The sequence below is a fragment of the Podarcis melisellensis genome (assembly GCF_964234715.1).
Source record: "Podarcis melisellensis genome assembly, chromosome: 6".
Lineage (NCBI taxonomy): Eukaryota > Metazoa > Chordata > Lepidosauria > Squamata > Lacertidae > Podarcis > Podarcis melisellensis.
In genome coordinates this window covers 15,073,867-15,095,710 of record NC_138538.1, presented here as the reverse complement: position 1 = coordinate 15,095,710, position 21,844 = coordinate 15,073,867, and the positions used below count along the sequence as shown (strand labels likewise).

Below are 21,844 nucleotides of genomic sequence, written 5' to 3'. Positions count from 1 at the left end.
ACTAAAGAGAAGGGGTGTGGCCTGTGGAGAATTCTGAGGGCCAGAGAGAGAGAATGGAAGGCCCCCGTTCAGCTCTTTCTTGTACGCCTGGATTGTGAGTGCCCCAGGAGAAAAGCACTTTCACCTACTTTTTTGTACTTGAGACAACACTTTAAAAAAAAGGTGTATCCATTTTGTTGTAATATATCTATATTTCTAAAGAATAAGATGGCTTGCAGCCATCCTTCCTCTGGTTTGATCTTCAGCTCTCTCTAGCTAAACAAGCTCTGGCCTGCTGACTACTTGGCTAGGAGACTTCCAAGGGAGATTCGGATGCTGCTGGGAGCAGGGCTGCTAAGCATTTCAGGTAAGAATCCCTCGCCACCTGCCATCTGCCCAAGTCAGCGAAAATGCTGCAAGCAGTACAGGGGCACGAACACAGCACTATCGGGGCAATGGATGGTTCCCCCAGGCACGTCGATCCCCAGGTCTCGACAATGTGCGGTCAGACCGAGATCCCACAACCCGACAGCATCATAAACCTTTGAAGGTGAGTAATGGTGCAAAGTTGTCTTCGGCATGCTGCGTAACCCTGTGTAGGAAATGATAAATGAGACGGTGAAGGAAGAAAAAGAGCAGTCTGATCTATGGGAATCTGCTGTGTAGACAGAAAGAAGGAGCCGGAGGGTTAACAACCAGGAAAAAACCCAAAGGGAATGTGGAATTTGGTGCAAGACACATTGCATGACCAGAAATGTGAAATGCCGTGTTGGGAATAAAGGAGGCATGAGAGACGAATATGGATTTTGCCATTTTCATTTTCATTAAGAGAAAAGAAAAGTACAAGGAATATTCCAAAAAAGGATACCCAGCCCAGTGAACACCACGAAATGAACCTCAGTGTACATTTCTTGGAAATCTCTTTCATATAAGAACTAGTAGTGAGCACAGACAGTTGATGTGAAACCTTCCTGATGTTGCTGGACTCCAGCTCCCATCAGCCCCGGATAATCTGACCAACGATCAGGGAAGAGGTAGTCTACCAAGATCTGGAAGGAGCTATATTGGCCACCAGTGGGTTAGAGTGTTGGATTAGGTTTGGGGAGACTCCACTCAGCCATGAAACTCATTGGGTGATCTTGGACCACAGTATCTCTCTGCCTAATCTGCTTTGAAGGACTGTTGTGAGGATAAAGTTTGGGGAGGAAAGGAAATCATATATGCCACCTCGAGTTCTTTGGAAGAAAGGCAGGCTATAAACCCAATTAAACCCCTCAACACAATTCCAACCCCCCCATACTTTCTAACGTATTCCCCCAAAGTCTTTTTATACAAAGTGGTGCTCGCCATTCCATAGTTTGCCAGGCGTTTTGCAACCAGTCTTCTACAGCAGGCAAAATGTTGACCTTTTCCTGCCATCCAAATATGGACTCATGAAATTCCTTACTGTATGTTGATGCTCTTTTTTTGTTTGTTTTTAACATGCTGCCCAAATAACCCTAGCAGAATATCTTCTGGTTTCATGGATAGCAGATCTATAATTTCTTTAATCATCACAGTCAAGATTACTGTTTGTTCACAAGACCACCAAATATGTCTAAATCCTTCATTTGTTGTGGGCACAATTGTACATTCCATGTTTCAATCCTTTTTTGGGGTGGGAGGTGTGGCCAGCACAGGGACGCTGAAGAACTACTGTGAAACAATATCTCCAGGAGAAAACCTGGTATGAAATGAAATGAAATGAAACATGTTTAGTTATATGTATCTTATATAAAGGTTGTGAACCATCTTTCAGGCAACATTAAACAATTGTGTTTTTTACCACTTACACCTTTCCCCCCTGTGGTGCCTCTATTGCTATCGTACTAGACATCCAAATTATAAAAATATGGCTTGTGATGCTTACCAGAAAAAGTTCCCATTCTTAAGGACTTGCTTTCTTTTCATGCTCCTCAGAAGAACATTCTGATTTATTTGTAAACAAAATGGACAAGCTGTCTTGCAGATTGGTACAGCATGTCTAGAGTGATGTGGTTTAGATTTCTGGGCTGGCCTTGTGTTCATCAGAGAAGTCATGAAAAGAATGTGCCATGGTGTGCTCGGTGAGCAAAAACACACACACACCAACACACATACAAAAACCACACGCACGGAGAAACAACAACAAAATTTTCCAGGATTCTCAGCTACAGAGGCTGGACGTCAGCGGGGGAATGAAAAAAATAATAATGGCATGTTTGTGGCCAGAGCCTTGCACAATCTGAGCACATGGGATCCAGCTTCAAAGGCTCAACCAACCAATTTGAAAGAGGGAGACTAATTGGTCAAGCCCAGTGAAGCCTTTCGTATAACTTACCTATTTGACTTTCATTCTTTCTTTCTTTCTTTCTTTCCAAACTAAGGCACTGGCGGAGGAAGAGGAGCGCAGGGAGAGCGCACCGCCCCTGGCAGCATGATCCGGTGGGGTGCAATTGCGGCTGCCCCCCGCCTGCACTGGGTGCCATGCCCCCATGGGCATCGTGCCACGCCCCTGTGGGTGGCGCACCACCCCCGGGAACGCATCAGCCCCACCCCAGCCTGCTCTCCGCCCCCCGCCGCTGCACTAAGGGTGCCTCCAGTTGTCATTTTTATCACACACATTCATGATTAAGGTTGTCTGGTCTGGAGCATCCCTGAGTCCCAGGTGAGGTCTTGGAGAGAGCCCTGGAAATGGAAGTTAATTGGGAGAGCTCCCCTCACAGTGTCTGCAGCCAGCTGTGGCTGGACTGAACCTTGCAAGCTACATGCACAGTCTTCTTAATACAGTGGTACCTCGGGTTACATATGCTTCAGGTTACAGACTCCGCTAACCCAGAAATAGTACCTCGGGTTAAGAACTTTGCTTCAGGATGAGAACAGAAATCGTGCTCCGGCGGCGCGGCAGCAGCGGGAGGCCCCATTAGTTAAAGTGGTGCTTCAGGTTAAGAACAGTTTCAGGTTAAGAACGGACCTCCAGAACGAATTAAGTACTTAACCCGAGGTACCACTGTAGTTGTTTAAAATTAAAGGCACTCTCACCCACAAGAGATCGAAGCCCTCCACCTGCCACCTGGAATGGGGCAGGCATCACGGTCCATCCCAGATAAGGAAGAAGCACACATCTGATAGTTAACTCTTTATTTGCAAAATAAACACAACAGCGTCCACAGTCTGAGCAGTGGGGGCCTGCCCTTCTCCCAGCTTATGTACCCTCCTCTGATGGGTTGCATGCTTGCAACTGGAGACTTATCCCGCATGGAAGTTGTTACTTCTCTTCCCTTTTCAAGCCCCTCCAGGTTCTAGGAGAGGGTGGGGCAGGGGAAGGTGGGGAATCTACTGGCCTGCTCCTTGCCTAAACCATTCTTCTTCCTCCACTATGTCCTGTGCATCTTCCTCCGCCTCAGACTGCCCTGGCTCTCCCTCCTCCCCTGGCTCCTGCCTTAGGTAAAGGTAAAGGGACCCCTGACCATTAGGTCCAGTCGCGGACAACTCTGGGTTTGCGGCGCTCATCTCGCTTTATTGGCCGAGGGAGCCAGCGTACAGCTTCCGGGTCATGTGGCCAGCATGACTAAGCCACTTCTGGCTAACCAGAGCAGGGCACGGAAACACCGCTTACCTTCCCACTGGAGCGGTACCTATTTATCTACTTGCACTTTGACGTGCTTTCGAGCTGCTAGGTTGGCAGGAGCAGGGACCGTGCAACGGGAGCTCACCTCATCGTGGGGATTTGAACCACTGACCTTCTGATCGGCAAGTCCTAGGCTCTGTGGTTTAACCCACAGCGCCACCCGCATCCCTTGCACACCCATAAATCACTGGTTCCCTTGCCTGGGTCCCTCCCCTGGTCCCCTGCCTCCACCACACACTCTTTGAAACTCTGCTGGTCCTTAACATCAGGCAAACCTGGAGACTTTGGCTGAGACCTTGTAGGAGGTCTGGCAACCCACGATGATTTGAGCTCATGTTGCAATCAGGGCAGACATATGGGACCCTCCTGTAAATATACTGTTTGCGTCAGCAAAATGTTTGGTGGCCATGCTGTTTCGTTTCCCCTCAGTGCATGTCCTGTACATTCTTGCGGAAGTTCTGCAGCTTTTCATCCCACAAATATTCTTGTCCTGTCCCCCCGCCTTCTGCTCAGCTGCTCCCCCCCCGCCACCTGCAACAACAATAGTGTGGCGCCACTGGGAAGGCATCATGGAAAAACTAATAAAGGAGACCAAATCCACAGTGGCATTGTGGCTGGGTGTATGCTAAGATTGCGACCACCACTTCCTTCTTCATTCACCTTGGGCATGTGCAGAGAAGAAAAGGCATGGAGAACATAATCAAGGGTAGGACTATCTACAAAAATATTACAAGTTGTATGAATGTTAAGAATGTGCATGATTCGGAAATTTTAGCTCCCGCAACTAGATTGGGAAAGTAGAAAATTAAGTGATAAATAAGAAAGAGTCGGAATTTAAAGCTATTTTATATATTATTTTAAGGTACAAATAATTGACAAAAACACTTTAAATTTAGAAACAAGATATTTCGAAAGATACAAATAAGGTATGAAACAAGGTAACAATTTGCTGATATAAAAGGTAAAGGTACCCCTGCCCGTACGGGCCAGTCTTGACAGACTCTGGGGTTGTGCGCCCATCTCACTTAAGAGGCCAGGGGCCAGCGCTGTCCGGAGACACTTCCGGGTCACGTGGCCAGCGTGACATCGCTGCTCTGGCGAGCCAGAGCCGCACACGGAAACGCCGTTTACCTTCCCGCTGGTAAGCGGTCCCTATTTATCTACTTGCACCCGGAGGTGCTTTCGAACTGCTAGGTTGGCAGGCGCTGGGACCGAGCAGCGGGAGCGCACCCCGCCGCAGGGATTCGAACCACCGACCTTTCGATCGGCAAGTCCTAGGCGCTGAGGCTTTAACCCACAGCACCACCTGCGTCCCAGTATATATTTGCTGATATATGCAAGTATATCTTTGCTGATATACTTTATTGTAAAGAACGCAAGGTGGGGGAGATGTGAGGAAGTCCATCTAGTAATGTAAAAGTGTATTTGAAAGTTGGATTGTTTCTTCTTTCTTCTTTTTTTTCTTGTTTGTTTCTATTTTCTACCTGTTTTCTCTAAGATTTTATATTTCTGACTTTGTAAACTGAAAATGCAATATTTTTTTATTTTTTTTTAAAGAGAACATAATCAAGGGGAGGGTTTTCAGATGCATCTCAGGTAACCATAACCACTCTTGTGGATGGGAAGTAACTATAGTCAATCTGGATTGAAAGAAGCAAGTTGAGGAGAAGCATGAACGATTCTAGATTGAGGAAAAATCACTTTTCTGTGCTACCAGTAGCTTCATGTATACGCAGCCGAAGACAGATTTCTCAGTGTGGACTGTGGTATCTCCAGTGACCTTTGCAAAGAGTCGTGTGATATGCTTTACTGATGACATCAGGACACCTGTCCATACCGAGGCTATTGAAACAAGACTCTGCTCCTATATTTAAATGGCTAGGCACTCCTGGATTAGAATGAACCAACAAAAATAATTCTTAGAGTAAACATCAGACAGGTGAATAAATAAGAGAGATGGAGTAATGTAAAGTTGACCAAATCCAAAGTAAAGCCCAAAATAGATAGAGGGCAAATATTCCCTGCTTCGCTTTATGGTGGTATGAGCACTGCTTTTCAGTTAGTTATAAGAACTAAAAAAGATTTACATGTTCAGAATATGCACATGGTACAGTCCCAATGGGACAGTTCTAAGAGGCAGGTTACACATTCAAAATAATCAGATGGGTCCTTGTGATTTTCAACTGTGGATACGCCATTGCATGCTTTAATGCACCTGTCTTAATAGAAATAAAATGAAACAGAAACATCTCAACTTTTAGAAATTATGCCATTAGGGAGAAAGACTTGAGCCTAAGGTAGGGTCTTTGTTTTAACATGGAGGAATAATTCCCCACTTTTAGTCTGAACTGCGACATCTCGTTCTGAATGTGTATTTGTATTTATTTAATTAATGGATTTTTAAACTGCCTTTCAAGAGAAATGATTCTCTCAATGTGGTGGTTTACCTCTTAAAATGTTGAAGACTTTTATGTCATTGGGTTGTATCCAAATCTGCACATGCAGAATTCTATCCATGCAACACAACTTCCCGTTCCTTTCTCCCCCCCCCCCGCGCACCCCTAAAATCCACTCTGGAGGGTCCTCCAACCCTCTGGCGAAAGCCATAAAATGCAAATGGAAATTTCCTGCAGTAGCATTGGCAGACATTTATGAAGTCTTCATTTAAAATGAAATAGATCAGTGTGCTTTAGCTGAAGTATTTGTCTTCGCTTCACTTTCTCTTTTGACTTACATGTGTCGAATAATGAGGTAGACACAAGCTTTGGAGCAAGGGTGAGTCACAACTTTTATTTAATATTTCGTGGGATCTGCAACTAGTGCAGCATTTTCCAGCAAATGGAACAATACAATCTGTCTGTTCCACTAAAGGGTAATAATTAGTGGATGAACCTGGCTCTGATTCAGAAGCAGTTAAATTGGTTGCCCCTGTGTCATTTTTGCCACATAACCCATGGTGTGTTAACATAAGAACACAAGACGAGCTTGCTGGATCAGGCCAAAGACCTATCTAGTCCAGCATCCTGTTCTCACAGTGGCATGCTAGGTGCCTTTGAGAAGCCCTGAGTGTAACAGTGCTGTCTGCACTTCTGATTCTCAGCAACTGTAATAGCCATGTAGCCATCATGGCTGGTAGCATTAATAGATTTATTGTGCTTGAATTAGTATTACCGTCTCTTTAAGTTGGTGGTTTTCAACTAGTGTGCTGTGACATCCTGGGATTTCTTGAATGATGGTCAGGGGTGCCACCGGCAACACTGGCCTCTGTCCCTCTTTCCTTCTCTCCCTTCTCTGATGCCCTCTTGCATCTCTGCCTCCCAAAGGCTTGCACAGCTGTTCATTGCAGCAGCCCAGGCTACAAGCTCCCCAAGCGAATGGTGTCTCTGGGACCAGGGCTATCTTAAGCATATGCTGCGCCAGGGTGCAAAAATCCACTCAACGCCCCCCTCCCAGGTTGCCCAGTCCCAAGCGTGCAGGAGGGCAGAGCCGGCCGGCCGCCTCAGCATCTTGCTGGCTCAGTCACCCCTGAACTTGTGGCGCAGAGCCACCTGCAGCAGAAGAGCCTGCCGTGGTGCTCCGACCGATGGGCGGACTCTTCCTCAGACTCAACTCTCGGGCCCCGGACTCTCAGCCTGGAGCCCCTGAGAGCCCAGCGCCCAGGTGCCCAGCCCCCCTAGTGCCTATGGGTAAGACGGCCCTGTGCTTCCCAGACCCTAGTGGGGCAGTGTGATGAGGCACCTCTCTTTGGGGCTGGGGGCAGCTGAGAGACCAGGGGCAACAGCTGTGGCTGCCCAGAGGACTCCCAAGAAGAGGAGAGAGACAGGAGAGGAGGCTGAAGGAACATTCCACAAGAGAGGGCGTTTGAAAAAGGGGTGAGAGGCTGCCAGCTCTGCAGTCAAGGGGTGACATAACTGGGCTCCTGAGCCCCACAGGGTGTGGCAGAAAGAATGTAGTTGGTCAAGGGAGCCATGGACGCAAAAAGGTTGAAAACCTCCACAGTGATCCCTTAGAAGCCCAAACACCATTTCAGCCTCAGCACCCATTTTGTGGCTAGTAGTCACTGTAACCTTCCTAACCATAAATGTGTCCAATCTTCTTTTGAAGCCACGTTCGTGGTTATCGCTGTATCTTGTGGCAGTGACTTTCACTATGCACTTTGTGGAGAACTACTTCTTTTTTTGGCTGTTCAGAACATTCACCTCCAACATTTAGATTCATTGGCTGACCCCAGATTCTGGTATTGTGAGACAGGGAGAAAAATCTCTCCCTATGTACTTTAACATAGAACTTTTGCAAATCCTTCCTTAGTCGCCCTCAAGGCTGGATGACCTCCATGCACTCTGTATGGGGCTTGCTTTGCACTTCCCAGCACTATTTATGCTAAAAAAAATTGTTCAAAATATTTCTTGTGTTACTTGAGCACTTGTTTTTACCCATTTATTCTTCACTGCTAGACTTTTTATGCAGCACCAATTTCTTTGTGTTTATGGTTTACATTCATATATATATATATATAATCATTGTTGTAGGTCAAGGGAGGGGAACCTGTGGCCCTTCAGATATCAGTGGACTCAAACTCCCATTTGCACCAGACAGCCCATGGCTAATGGTCAGGGATGATGGGAGTTGTAGTTCAGCAACCTCTGGAGGACCATACCACGACTGAAAATCTATCATGAATAAGTTCCATGTAGCTGTTATATACAGTAACGGCATTTACTTTGTTATATCCTTGTATGTTTCTTTGAAATTTGTGCAGCCAATATATTACTAAGCGTCTATGTTTATATGATTTAGAACTACACACAGCTGATGAAGCCCCTTGGGGCGAAACAGGGGAATATCCAGGAATCCTTGTCTTGCTTGCCTGTGCCAGCATCTACCAGTGCCAGTTTCTTACGTCTACCAACTTATCATCATCATTAGACACTTAGAAGACTATTCCATGGTACTCTCCGTCAGATAGAAATATGCAAGAGAAGATGAAGAAATTTAAAATGAATGTACTACGGGACTGGCAAAGTTGGAATTGCATTTTGTACCTACTGGACTTGGTGGTTAACTGAATAAGCTACATTTTAAAATTTTAATATATTATGTCACGATGTTGATTTTGACATCATGAGAAACTGGATTTAATTTTGAGAAGTAGTTTCTAGTAAATAACTTTACAATTGTTACTATACAGCCTATTACGTTTACATGTTCTTTCAATCGAATTTGCGTAATATAGGCATTCTTGTGGCCTTGTTTGCAAGCTGACACCAAGAGAACATTTGCTATTGGGCAGCATATAAATATTACTGATAATTAAATAAGAATGGTCCCTGAAGAGCTGCTCCTGGTCAGATCATGTTGGACCAGACAGACCAATAGACTGACTCAATAAAGGAAAGCTCCATCCATCTGTAACTCAGTAACAGATGTATCATGTGGGACTCCTGCTCATCCCTATCAGCTATAAAAGGCATTTTTTGGACTACAGCCTGTAGGCTCATCTCTGGATTTTTGTGTGTGTGCTTTCCTAAGCTATGAAGTTGGCAGTACAGTACCGGATGCCAGATAGGCACGAAGTCTTCTGACTCAGCCTGGTGACTCTTAGATCTTCAGTACAGGCCTTTGTTGGGTCTCCAAAGCAGACAAAGGCTTCAGTGCCCTTGTGGCGTCCTTGAAATTGCCAAAGTCAGTCGTCGCTTGTGACTTTTAAAGTCGTGACTCATTTTTCTAGCCTTTTTTTTTTTTAAGTTAACGAGGGCGCAAGTTCATTGAAAAGGGTTTTGGCTATAATAAAAGTTTAAGCGGTGTTTTACATTTTTTTATATCAGTCTTTGTGGCCAGATACCCACAAACCCTGGTTAAGCACTTCCTCAAGCCCTCTTTCATGTCTGAATTGTGTGCTGTCGTCTCTACCCCACCAAAGAGTTCCCAGACTAATGATAGTGACAGATACATCCATTCCGTGTTTTATGCTGGATCTAGAGATAGAAGGGATGCAGGTGGCGCTGTGGGTTAAACCACAGAGCCTAGGACTTGCCGATTAGAAGGTCAGCGGTTTGAATCCTCACGACAGGGTGAGCTCCCGTTCCTCAGTCCCAGCTCCTGCCAACATAGCAGTTCGAAAGCACGTCCAAGTGCAAGTAGATAAATAGGTACCACTCCGGTGGGAAGGTAAACGGTGTTCCCATGCGCTGCTTTGGTTCGCCAGAAGCGGCTTAGTCATGCTCGCCACATGACCCGGAAGCTGTACGCCGGCTCCCTCGGCCAATAAAGCGAGATGAGCGCCGCAACCCCAGAGTCGGCCACAACTGGACCTAATGGTCAGGGGTCCCTTTACCTTTAGAGATAGAAAACACTCAGGAGAGGCAGCTGGCATGTTGAGTTCGGTTCCCTGTCTTGGCCTGTTACAAGCCTGTATTTGCTTGTGACCTTTAGTGCAATGGGAATTTAAATGTTGCTTGTTGGTGAAAAGCTTGAAACTTATGTACACACATATACACACAAAAATGGGAAATCCTTAATAGCTATGCAGTGGTACCTCAGGTTACATACGCTTTAGGTTACAGACTGCGCTAACCCAGAAATAGTGCTTCAGGTTAAGAACTTTGCTTCAGGATGAGAACAGAAATTGTGCTCCGGCGGCGCAGCTGCAGCAGGAGGCCCCATTAGCTAAAGTGGTGCTTCAGGTTAAGAACAGTTTCAGGTTAAGTACGGACCTCCGGAACGAATTAAGTACTTCACCCGAGGTACCACTGTAAATATAACTTCTTTAGTCGGGAGTAGTATGGTGCTGGGGAAAAAAATATGGCTAGCTTTATCCCGTCTTGCTAGCAGGAGGCATCTGGTTAACAACTGATGGAGAAGCAGAAGGCTCTACATTTGGCCTGATGCAAATATTCTATTGCAATGATCCAAAAATATTCTGTTTTCCCACCAAATGTTGGAGAACGTGAAGGCGGTCTGGTTCATAGATCTAACCGCCCCACCCCCCAATAACAATCTGATCCTTACCTTTTCTACATGGCCTATTTAGGCTTCAAAGAGATTTTGTTAGTTCCCCAGAGCCTGCTTTAAATCCTTAGTTATAATGATTGGATTCTGAAGGGTGCTGTTCCAGAGAAATGCTGCCCCATAATAGCTTCGTTGCTGTGGAAAATCCGATGTTATTTGGCCATTCGCTTGGAGATCTCTAAGCAATCAAGACATTTGCCTCAAGGCTGTGAATACAAAGCTACAGGCAAAACCCTCTGGACATAATGATTGGGCATTTATGCAGAACTAAAAACTGGAACAGCTGAGCTGTAGATCTATGAATAGCAAGCATGCCTCCAAGCACAAAAGAGAATGCTCTGAAATAAAAGGGTTTATAATGGTTCTGACATCTTGTACATCAAGATCATGCGAGACGGTTCTTGCAACTTTCTCTTTCCTTTTTTTTTGTTTGTTTGTTCAAGCCATGTTTCTGGAGGTTCCTGCAATTAAAGGAGGCCAAGGAAGGAAGGAACCCTTGAGCACTGCACACACACACACACACACACACACACACACACACACACACACACAGCCAAATGATGCTTCTGGTGAAATCTCGATGCATCATTTTGAATCAAAACAGCTAGGAAGGAAATTTATTGTTTCTCCTATTTTTCCTGCAACACAGTCCCCAAAAAACTGCCCCACTCCTCTCTTTCCTTTTCTTAAGGGGTTGTTTGATGAGTCTGAAAAGACTTGATACTAATGTTAACTGAGATGTCTTCTTCTGATGGGGGTGGGGAAGCGCACAGAATTGGCTGTAAGCAGGACAGCTAACGGGCCCAGACTTACAGAATTCAGAATGACTCAGATCAATAGGCAGCTGGGCACAGAGAGTTGAGAAATATAGAATGACGGGGAAGTTTGTGTGTGTGTGTGTGTGACCAATATTGTTGTTCTATTAAAGTGCTAGAAATTATTTGGAGGCGAATAATATTGGTTGCATTCTCATATCATGGCTATTGTGCACAAGCAGCCGTGCTGGTGCCCTTGGCACAATTGCTCTGGCATCACTCCTCCCCTGGTGCAAGCAGGAGGGGGAAAACCCAGGAAGGTGCCATTAACCTTAGCTTGCTTTTCCACTGGAACCCAGGGCTGTGAATTGCTGCTCCCTAAGAAGTCAAGATCTGTAAGGCAACTGCTTTCCACGGTTTAAGGCTGGCTAGCAGCCCTGACTTATTAAGGAGTAATCCTGGGTTTGCATGTAGTGGGAAGCCAAGCTTCTGGCTTCTGGTTTGCTTCTCCCTCTCACGCACAGAAGGAGTCAACAGATAGTGTGTTCTTGTCTTCTGGAAATACAGTCTTTGTTGTCATGTGCAAATGTAATCCCTGTGTTCTCTGGCATCAGCTTTCTATCTGGGGTGGGGATAAGGTAAAGGTAAAGGGACCCCTGACCATTAGGTCCAGTCGTGAGCGACTCTGGGGTTGCGACACTCATCTTGTTTTATTGATTGAGGGAGCTTCCGGGTTGTGTGGCCAGCATGACTAAGCCACTTCAGGCGAACCAGAGCAGCGCACAGAAACATCGTTTACCTTCCCGTCAGAGTGGTACCTATTCATCTACTTGCACTTTGACGTCCTCCGAACTGCTAGGTTGGCAGGAGCTGGGACTGAACAAGGGGAGCTCACCCTGTTGCGGGGATTCGAACCGCCGACCTTCTGATCGACAAGTCCTAGGCTCTGTGGTTTAGACCACAGTGCCACCCGGAACAGGGATACACTATAGACTGGGCCACCAATTTTCACGCAGAAGACCCCATGTTTGATCCCTGGCATCTCCAGGTAGGGTTGAGTAAGATTCTCTGCCTGAAACCTTTGGAGGGTATCTGCCAGTCATTGTAGCAATATTGCACTGGATGGACCCAATAGAGACTTTTCAAAGAATAGAGCTGAGTTACTCCCCAGCGGCATTCACCATTGGCCTCTCCCTCTGTGAATACTGGCAAGCGTTGACTTCTTGCTTTATGTGCACCTGATCCTAATAAATATCTACACAATCCTCCAAGCACATAGAAACAGCACCCCTAAGGTTCTTGCAAACATATCCCCGAGGAAAATGCTTCCCTTCTCATTGCCGTTTGCCAATCAATCCAGTCCTGTGAAAAGGATCAAAATTCACCGAGATTTGCTTGCTAATCCCACTTATCCTCTGAGATTCCATTGATATCCAATTAAATGTCACCCGCTCTCGCTCATTATTGTGGATGCAGATTTGGAGAGAGGTTGCTCTTAAGTGCTCCGCTCAGCTCTTTTCTTCACGAGTGGTTAAATATCAGCTCTTCAGCCGCCTCTCCCCCCTGCCCCCAATTCACCCCTCTTTGTGAACAAGGCGGCATTGGCAAGCCAGGTACCAGGGCGATCTCTTTCCTCATAAACACACACACCATCTTATGAGCCCTGCAGTCCACAAGCTGCATAATAACCATGCAGCTTAAAATCCAATTGCCGGCTTATTTGCTTTGTGATTTGTGGCTGAAGCTGTTGCAAAATATAGTGTCTGCTGATTAAAGGAATTATATGAGAGCAAGAGAGAGAGAGGGAGAGGGAGGGAGAATGAATAATGTTTACACAAATTGTGGCTGTCGGAATCTTAATCCAAATGAAAAAATATAATAAAGCCTGTTATTATGCGTCTGCCTACCAATTAGGAGGCAAAACCAATATTTGTGAAACAAAAGCCAAACATGGAGTGTATTTTGCTGCTCCTTGGTTTGACTGCAGGGATCTCCACCAATACATAGGTTGCAAAAAACTCTACTTTAGCCTTCGTGGGGCGGACAAGTCTTTGCTTGTGCCTCTGTGGCCAAAATTGCATTGCAATGTCAGGCTTCCCATTTATCCTGTATAATGCATTCTAGTTTAACTTGCAATGCACTAGGGGAAATTTGCACTGAGGAATAAAAGGTCAGGCATTTTATTCATTCATTTAAAAATAAGCACATGCCACCCAGTCATATTAAACATCAAGACGGTGCACAACATGTAATAAAATGTATTTTATTGTATTACTGCAGATTGGACTACTGCAAGGCATTCTAGGTGGGGCTTCCCTTCCACTCAATGCAGAAGTTGCATTGTGTTGAATATATGAATATATAAAGCCCTTAACATCTTGGGACCATTTCACCTGTGAAATCAACTTACCACCTTTATGCCCACTCAACTGTCTGCCTCAGACAATGTTACAGGTACCTTATAACATGCAAACTTAGGCAGATTTCATTAGTCCATCAAGGAATCAATGAAAGTTCATATAATTTAATCAACAATAAAAAAATATGAATGGCCTTATTGAACAAACAGCGCAAACAGAAACAAAACCAAGTCAAAAAGGCCAAAGTGGTTAATACAGTCTCTCTCCTCTCTGCTCCTTTTCAGATCATTCTGCAGGATCAAGGTAGAATTGTCCAACTATATCAGGTTTTCCCAAACTTGAGTCTCCAGCTGTTTTTGGATTACAACTTCCACCATCCCTAGCTAGCCAGACCAGTGGTCAGGAATGATGGGAATAGTAGTCCAATATAAATATAAATAATGTGCAGAGGACTGAGGCTTCGCTCTTGTGAAAGGGAGACACTTCTGTTGTAGTAGATCCACAACTGAGCCTACATATCTTTTAAAGCAGACTCCTAGTTGTTTTAATGGTGTATTAGTCAATTGCCTTGAGATGCATGTAGACTAGGGCTCCTCCAGAATGAACAGGGTTTTTTAAAGGAAGATGTTCCTGTCAAAAATCAAATCATCTTTCTTCTTTGTCTGTCTTGTTCCGTAAAAGTGATCTTGAACACCACCGCCAGTCTCAGAGTTCCAAGAGGCCAGATTGCTTGTGCTGCTGTTGTGGCATGTACACTTATAAAACTTCTTGCATGAAATCCAGCTTCCACTTTGGTTTCATCTTTTCCAAACACTAATTTTGTTCTTTTACAACGTTCCTTGTGCACCAAGTAACTCAACGGTTTATAAAGATGACTCATGAGCCCGAGAAGACGGGATCCAGCAAAACGCAGACGAGGGGACTGTATTCTTGTTTAGCACAGCAAGATAAGATAACTTCTAGGGAGGCTTGGGGGAAAGTCTGTGTCGCCTTAAAGAATGACCCCTTGTTCTAGATTAGAACATCACATCTCCACAAAAAGAAGAAGAGAGGGAACACTTTATCGTAGGTAACCAAATCTCTGCTTATAACAATGCAGGAATGGTGACACCCCCAGGGGCATAGGAAGGGGTGTGGGCTGCCCTGGGTGTTATCCCTGAGTTGGTGATAAAATGGCATGCCGAGGGGGTGGCACTTACTCTCCTGGAAGTGATGCAGTGACTCGGGGCCCTGCACTGCCTGAAATGGCAATGTGAGCTTGCGTCTGCCAGGCGAACTCCGTGGGCAGCTCACTGTGGCGCCACCCTGGTCGGATCTCTGCGGTGCCCCCCTGGGCGGATTGCCATGGTGCCCCGTGGGCACCCCTGATATCCTCGGACAGATGTCAGGGCCCACTGCAGATGTCTGTGCTAGACTATATTCTTCTGGCTGGATAAGCGCTGTCTGGTCACCCTTTTCGCTTCCCAGAATGGCTTTAAATGCTGCTTTGTTGGAGGGAGGCACTGTGTAGAATTCAAATGGTGACTTCACTCAGTCACCTGGTGCTGCTCAGGTCACGACAGGTCAATCCACCAGGGTCCATTGATGGGGAAAGGGCTCGCCAGAGGCCACATTTCCCAGGGACGCCTCAGTTCTGGAGCTGGTTCTGATACACTACAATAGTAACAGGAGTGGAGAACCTCAGCCTCAGGGGCCAAATGTGGCCCTCCAGGCCTTTCTGCCTGGCCCTCAGAATTCTCCCCAGGCCCTTTGCTTCATTGACCCTGGTTTGCACCCTGGGCTTTTCCCTCTGGCTAGACTGTGTCCTTCGACCTCAATAATTCACCTTGCGTGACGGGATGGGGAACAGAGAGGGGTGTGTGGCTGTAGGAACCAGCCTGTTATACAAAGGCAAAATTTATATTTCTTGCCCCACCCACTTTGGCCTCTTTGGCATGCGGCCCTCAGAAGATTGCCCAGAAGTGAATGCCCCCCACCCCAAGCTGGAAATGATCCCCTTCCTAGATAATAAACAAAAGCAAGTTCTCTACACAGCTCATGGCCCGGGTCTTTTGCAGAGTACAACGCTCCTTCCACACATACATTCCGCTCATCAAAATAATGGGGATTTTGCCTAAAGCTATATCTTTTTTATTTTATTTTAAGGTTCTCTTGGTCCCGTTTTTATGTGACCAAGAAGTGGGTAGAGTTATGCAAATACAGGGCAGGGCTGTGGAGACCACATGCTGCCCAGGGATGCCCCTTCTCTTGCCTCCTTCCTTGCAAGTTGCCCGGGAAGCAGCGTACAGTTTTGTTTCTTCCTCCTCAATTGGGCTGGGTCTGGACTCACTGGGTTTGCAGTAAGTAGGTTTTGCAGGCTCCAACTTGGTTGCGGAGGTATGAGCAAGAGAAAAAGGGAAAGGGTTGGGAGTGGTTAGAAAAAAAGTGGAGCAAGGGTGGCTCTCTGGTGTCTGCCCCACCCCTTCTTATTAACTCTTCCTGTGCAATCTCTGGAGCGAAGAGAAAAAAGGGCAGGTATGGGTCTGGATGGGGATGGAAGAAGCTTAGTGGCAACTCTTGTGTGGAAAAGCTTGCCTCAACCCAGTTACTTCCAGGTGCTGCTGCTTCCTTCTTCCCTGACCTTGAACCCTGGCAGCTGGGGCTGATGGGAATTATAGTCCAGAAGCAGAGGGTACCAGGTTTTGGAAACGAGACAGCTCTTATCTAAGAGTTTGGATTTGATACCCCGCTTTATCACTAGCCGAAGGAGTCTTAAAGCAGCTAACATTCTCCTTTCCCTTCCTCCCCCACAACAAACACTCTGTGAGGTGAGTGGGGCTGAGAGACTTCAAAGAAGTGTGACTGGCCCAAGGTCACCCAGCAGCTGCATGTGGAGGAGCGGAGACTCGAATCTGGTTCCCCAGATTACGAGACTACCACTCTTAACCACTACACCACACTGGCTCTCTATCTACAGCAAGGAGAAAGGACCAGCTTTAACAAGAAGAATGGGATAAATCTGGAACCCCAGGTTTTAAAGCCTGAGGCATTATAATTCAGTGTGCAATTTTATTTAAGGTCCTGGATTATAAATACTAAATGCCTCTCCTGGCATCTAACCAAATCCCAATGTATGGCAAACTCAGATTTGCTGCTGCGTGAACTGTCTAAGCAATTCTTTAAACCTAGGCTTCCCCCATCCAAAGGGAACACTATAGTTCAGGTGGTGCTGGACTCTCATCATTCCTGATCATGGGCCTTGCTGGCTGGAGCTAATGAGAAATTGACTCCTGTGAAGACTCTAAAGGACCACAAGTCCTCCATACCTCCATAACTCAAATGTACCTGTGATATATAGGATATAACCATGAACTCAAGTTCATGCTGCCACCAACCTATTAAAAACACCTGGAGAGGCATCCTAATGATCAGCAGCCAAAAAGATCATGTGTGAAGCATCCATCATTAGGAGCCCTTAGGCCAGCCTTCCCCAACCTGGTGCCCTCCAGATGTTTTGCACAACAATTGCCCTCAGCCCCATCCACCCAATTGGGCCTTAGGCTGACCACTCTCGCTCAGTCTTGCTTATCTCATAAGGTTATTCTGAGGTTAAAGTGTCATCCTCAAGTCCTTGAAGGGAGGGTGGGGTACGACTGTAACAAAAAACCCGTAACTCGACCAAGATGGCTCAACACGGGATATCATGGAGATTCTACAGGTAGCAATTAAACCAGGAATGAATGAACTGATTAAAAATCGCAGGATTTGCTTTAATTTGTACTTGTCCCGGAATGCCAATACCTGCATTGTGCCAGACTTTAGCAATTTATAATTGCAGTGCTAATATATATATACAGTTCATATACATATACATACATATATTTCTGGGGGGAAAGAAAGAGAGGCAGAGTGAAAACCTTTTGCAATATAAGAAACAGGCCCAAACCTGTGGGACGGAGTAGTAGAAACTGGGATGATTAAGGTCTCTTAATTGATTACAAACAAACAGGTGTGACTAAAGTCAGGACAGGAAGGCTGAGATTATTGTTTTTTTAAAAAATGGATAATTATGCAAGGTTGCCACAGCCAGCACTCGGTTGAGTAACCCGCTTCACCTGCAAAGCAGATTGTTGCTTAAACCTGCCTCAAAATATTGACATTTCCAAGGCAAAAAGCACAAAGCGATTACTCGGAGGTGCTTTGAAGTGTCCTCTCGCAAATCTCCAGATGCCAAGAGATTTGGTAACAGCAAGACATGGGGCTGCTTGTCAGTGAGGTGAGATTTGAAGAGTCAGGTCTATATTCTGTCAGCTTGTGAATTTCACCATGTCGCTTTCCTGAGTTGTTGGCTTGCAAATACTGTGTTTCAAGTGACAGAAAACTAGGGCTATGCTGAATATCTACTAATTTCAACATTCATGTCAACGTTTGCAATTGCAGGTGGGTGGACATTTATCTCCCAGAAGATCATGAGAATGCCCAGCTTTTAAAAAGTTACGTTCAGCACTATTGCATGATATCTCAGTTGGGTAGAGCGTGGTGCTGGTAACGCCAAGGTTGCAGGTTCGATGCCAGTAAGGGACAACTGTATATTCCTACACTGCAGGGGGTTGGATTAGATGATCCTCAGGGTTCCTTCTTGGGGGTCATCTTCTCTTGCGCCATCCTACCCCCACCTGTGTTGCTTCTTCTTCCATCCTGAACTAGTTACATGAGTGATACAACCCAATCTGAATTATGTATTGAGCGGGATAGCATCACCATGACCTGACCATGTAAACCAAGCTTGTCAGATTGTCCTTATCTTTCAAGGGCAACTGAGGACAACTGAAATCAAGGGCAAGTGATGTCAGTCCAGAGGAAATAGAAGCCAATTTCCCAAGATGTGGGGGTGGGGAAGCCCTGCTGAATCAGGCAAAAGGCACATCTAGTCCAGCAAAATCACTCATCACAATGGCCAACCAGATGCTTATTTGAAGTCTTGAGTGCAATGGGCATTCTGAGGCATTTTGCTGTGGAGGGAGAACATAACCATTTGGGGCTAATAGTCATTGATACCTTCATCCTTCAGAAATTTGTTCAGGTCTGCAAATAAAGAAAGAAAGGAAATGTTTAAAAATGGCTGATTCAGTTTACAACTATCCTATTGCCTTGGTAGGCTTCAAGCCAGGATACTAAGCATTCAAACTTGAGCCTGTACTCAGGAACTCAGAGTTGCTATCTTTGTGTGTGTGAGAGAGGTTAATCACTCCAGTAATGTTGCTGTGTATCCTCTTTTTCCAGGACATGTCCTCTTTTGCAGGGGTAAAATTTCTGTCCAAGTGGATTTTTTAAATTTGCCAAAATGTCTCTAGGTATATTTTCTGGATGACACATAAACAAAATGGATGGCTGACGACTTGCTTTCCTTTTCTCTTTTCCTGCCCCCTCCCCTGTAATATATCACAGCTTCTATAGCCTACATATAATATGGGTATTCATCATAGGGTCTTCTTTTTTGCTCTTCAAAATATGGCAACCCTATTACGGACTGTTTAGTGGAACGTAACCTTTCCTAGTCATGCTGGCCACATGACCTGGAGGCTGTATGCCGGCTTCCTCGGGCAATAAAGCGAGATGAGCACCGCAACCCCAGAGTCGGCCATGACAGGACCTAATGGTCAGGGGGCCCTTTACCTTTACCTTTTAACCTTTCCTATGCAGGGATGTGGGTGGCGCTGTGGGTTAAACCACAGAGCCTGGGACTTGCTGATCAGAAGCTCAGCGGTTCAAATCCCCATGACGGGGTGAGCTCCCATTGCTTGGTCCCTGCTCCTGCCAACCTAGCAGTTCGAAAGCACGTCAAAGTGCAAGTAGATAAATAGGTACCACTCCGGCAGGAAGGTAAATGGCATTTCCATATGCTGCTCTGGTTCGCCAGAAGCAGCTTAGTCATGCTGGCCACATGACCCGGAAGCTGTACCCTGGCTCCCTCGACCAATAAAGTGAGATGAGCGCCGCAACCCCAGAGTCGGCCACGACTGGACCTAATGGTCAGGGGTCCCTTTACTTTTACCTTTTAACCTGTCCTATAGGTACATCCCTGCCATGACAGCATCCTGAAGTGTTTTTTTTGGGGGGGGGTAGCCCAGAGAGAGCACATTCACGAAGTGAATTCAAAATTTTGAAATATGAGTTTCTTAGCTGAGCAGTTTTACTTTGGGTTTTTCTGCACTGTAGCAGAAGAGCACGAAGGGGAATATCTAATCCACATGCCTTCAAAGCTTAGGGAAGGGTGGGAATCCCAAACATCTGCTGAGGAAAGTATTTTGTTTTTTTGGAGGGGGATTTGCTTGCTGAAAGATGCCTGCTTTCCAATGTGATTATTTGTTAAAGTGTGTGTGATTTGTAATAAGGCAGAGAACTAAAATTAGTTCCTGTCCTCCAGGCCTTATGCAAGACCTAGGACTAATCTTGCAGTGTGAACTAGCTCAGAGCATCATGTTTTGTTTTGCCTTTACCTGTTCCCCAAGTTTCAAAAATCTGTGGGAGAAGTTTGGCTCCATCTGATTGGCCGTGGTCCCTCTAGTCATAATTTCTACTGATGCTCAAGCTTCAGCTCAACCTTATGTGGGAAAATTGTCAGTCCTCGTCTCCATCAATGCCCAGAGGTGTGTAATGTATATTCCATTTTACTTTTTCATCCTCCCATGCTATGCTTGGTATCTCATGCAGCAGCTCGTGGAAACTCGAAAATGAAAGAAGCAGTTAAAATATCAATCATATAAAAACTATTAAATGACAATTAGAACACAGCAAGCAGGAGGAAAACATGACCATATTTCTCCGTACTAAAAATGGCATAATCCTGAGCTGAAATAAGTTTTTACAAATACTCGAAATATGACAATTTTTTCCTCCAGTTTCAGCATTCAAATTTCCATTGCAGATTTTGGTTCACGTTTCGAATACCTTCTGAACTTTGCATTTAAAGGTCTATTTAAATATGATTTTGCACGTGCCTGCTCATTTGAATAAAAGCAGATTCAAGTGGAAGATAGAACACTGCTAGTTGGTGTAGGATAGGACAATGTAGACAACTGACCTGACTTGGTATAGGGCAGCTTCCTCTGTTCCTAACTGGGCTTGACAGGGATTGAACCAGGGACCTTCTAGCAAAGCAGATATTCTACCTCTGTGCTGTGGATCAAGGGGATCGAGCAAATCTCCCACAAGGAAAGGTCGCAGCCTTGGGGACTTTTCAGTTTAGAGAAAAGGCAAGTAATAGGTGATGTGATAGACATTTATAAAAACCATACATGGCATGGAGGAGGTGGATACAGAAAACACCAGGACTCTTAACACTAGATGTTCAGTGAAGCTTAATGTTAGAAGATTCAGGACAGTACTTATTAATAAGTACTTCAGGAAGTACTTATTCATGCAGCATGTTGTTAAACTATGACACTCGCTTCCCCAGGAGGCCGTGATGGGCCACCAACCAATGGCTTTAAAAGAGGATTCGACTAATGTTTAAAATGACATTTGTTAACAAACCAGAAGCGTTTCTGTTAGGGATTGTAGGACAATACAGTCATACCTCGGGTTGAAAAAACTTCAAGTTAAGTATTTTGGTGTTGCGCTCCGTGGCAACCCGGAAGTAACAGAGCGCATTACTTCTAGGTTTCGCTGCTTGCGCATGCGCAGACGCTCAAAATGATGTCACGCGCATGCGCAGAAGCGGCAAAACGGTTTGTGATTCTTAAACGTCCGGCACTAGGCCTTAATATGCAATCCTGGGCTAATTCAGGCAGTTTTACAAATGTGTAATTTTTATTTGTTAATGATCGGGAAAAACAGATACTTTTTACAAGGACCTGAACTCAGCAGTTACATATGTTTTGATCTGAAGGGAGAGATTTCTTTTATTAGTTTCATTCCTGTAAGAGACGTTAACTGGGCTGTAGCCTATTAAAAAAACCGAAGAGCGTTACATGGTGTCTAAAGGTTGCCAAGTGTACAAAATCAAAGGTTGTTTCTAAAATAAGAACGTGCCTAGACCAAAGTCTTAATCTCTAAATCTCTCAAACTTTTTGGCTAAGCAGCTGAAATGTTCTTTTTAAAACTGAAACAAG

General features: G+C 45.3%; 1 long non-coding RNA gene across 1 annotated transcript in view; it reads left to right on the top strand.

Moving 5' to 3' along the window:
* Positions 1-307: 307 nt before the first annotated feature.
* Positions 308-21,844, top strand: part of LOC309373273 — a 55,776-nt gene continuing 34,239 nt past the window's right edge. The window contains exon 1 of the long non-coding RNA XR_014169929.1: positions 308-529. This is a non-coding gene — a long non-coding RNA (uncharacterized lncRNA). The remainder of the gene's footprint in view (positions 530-21,844) is intronic.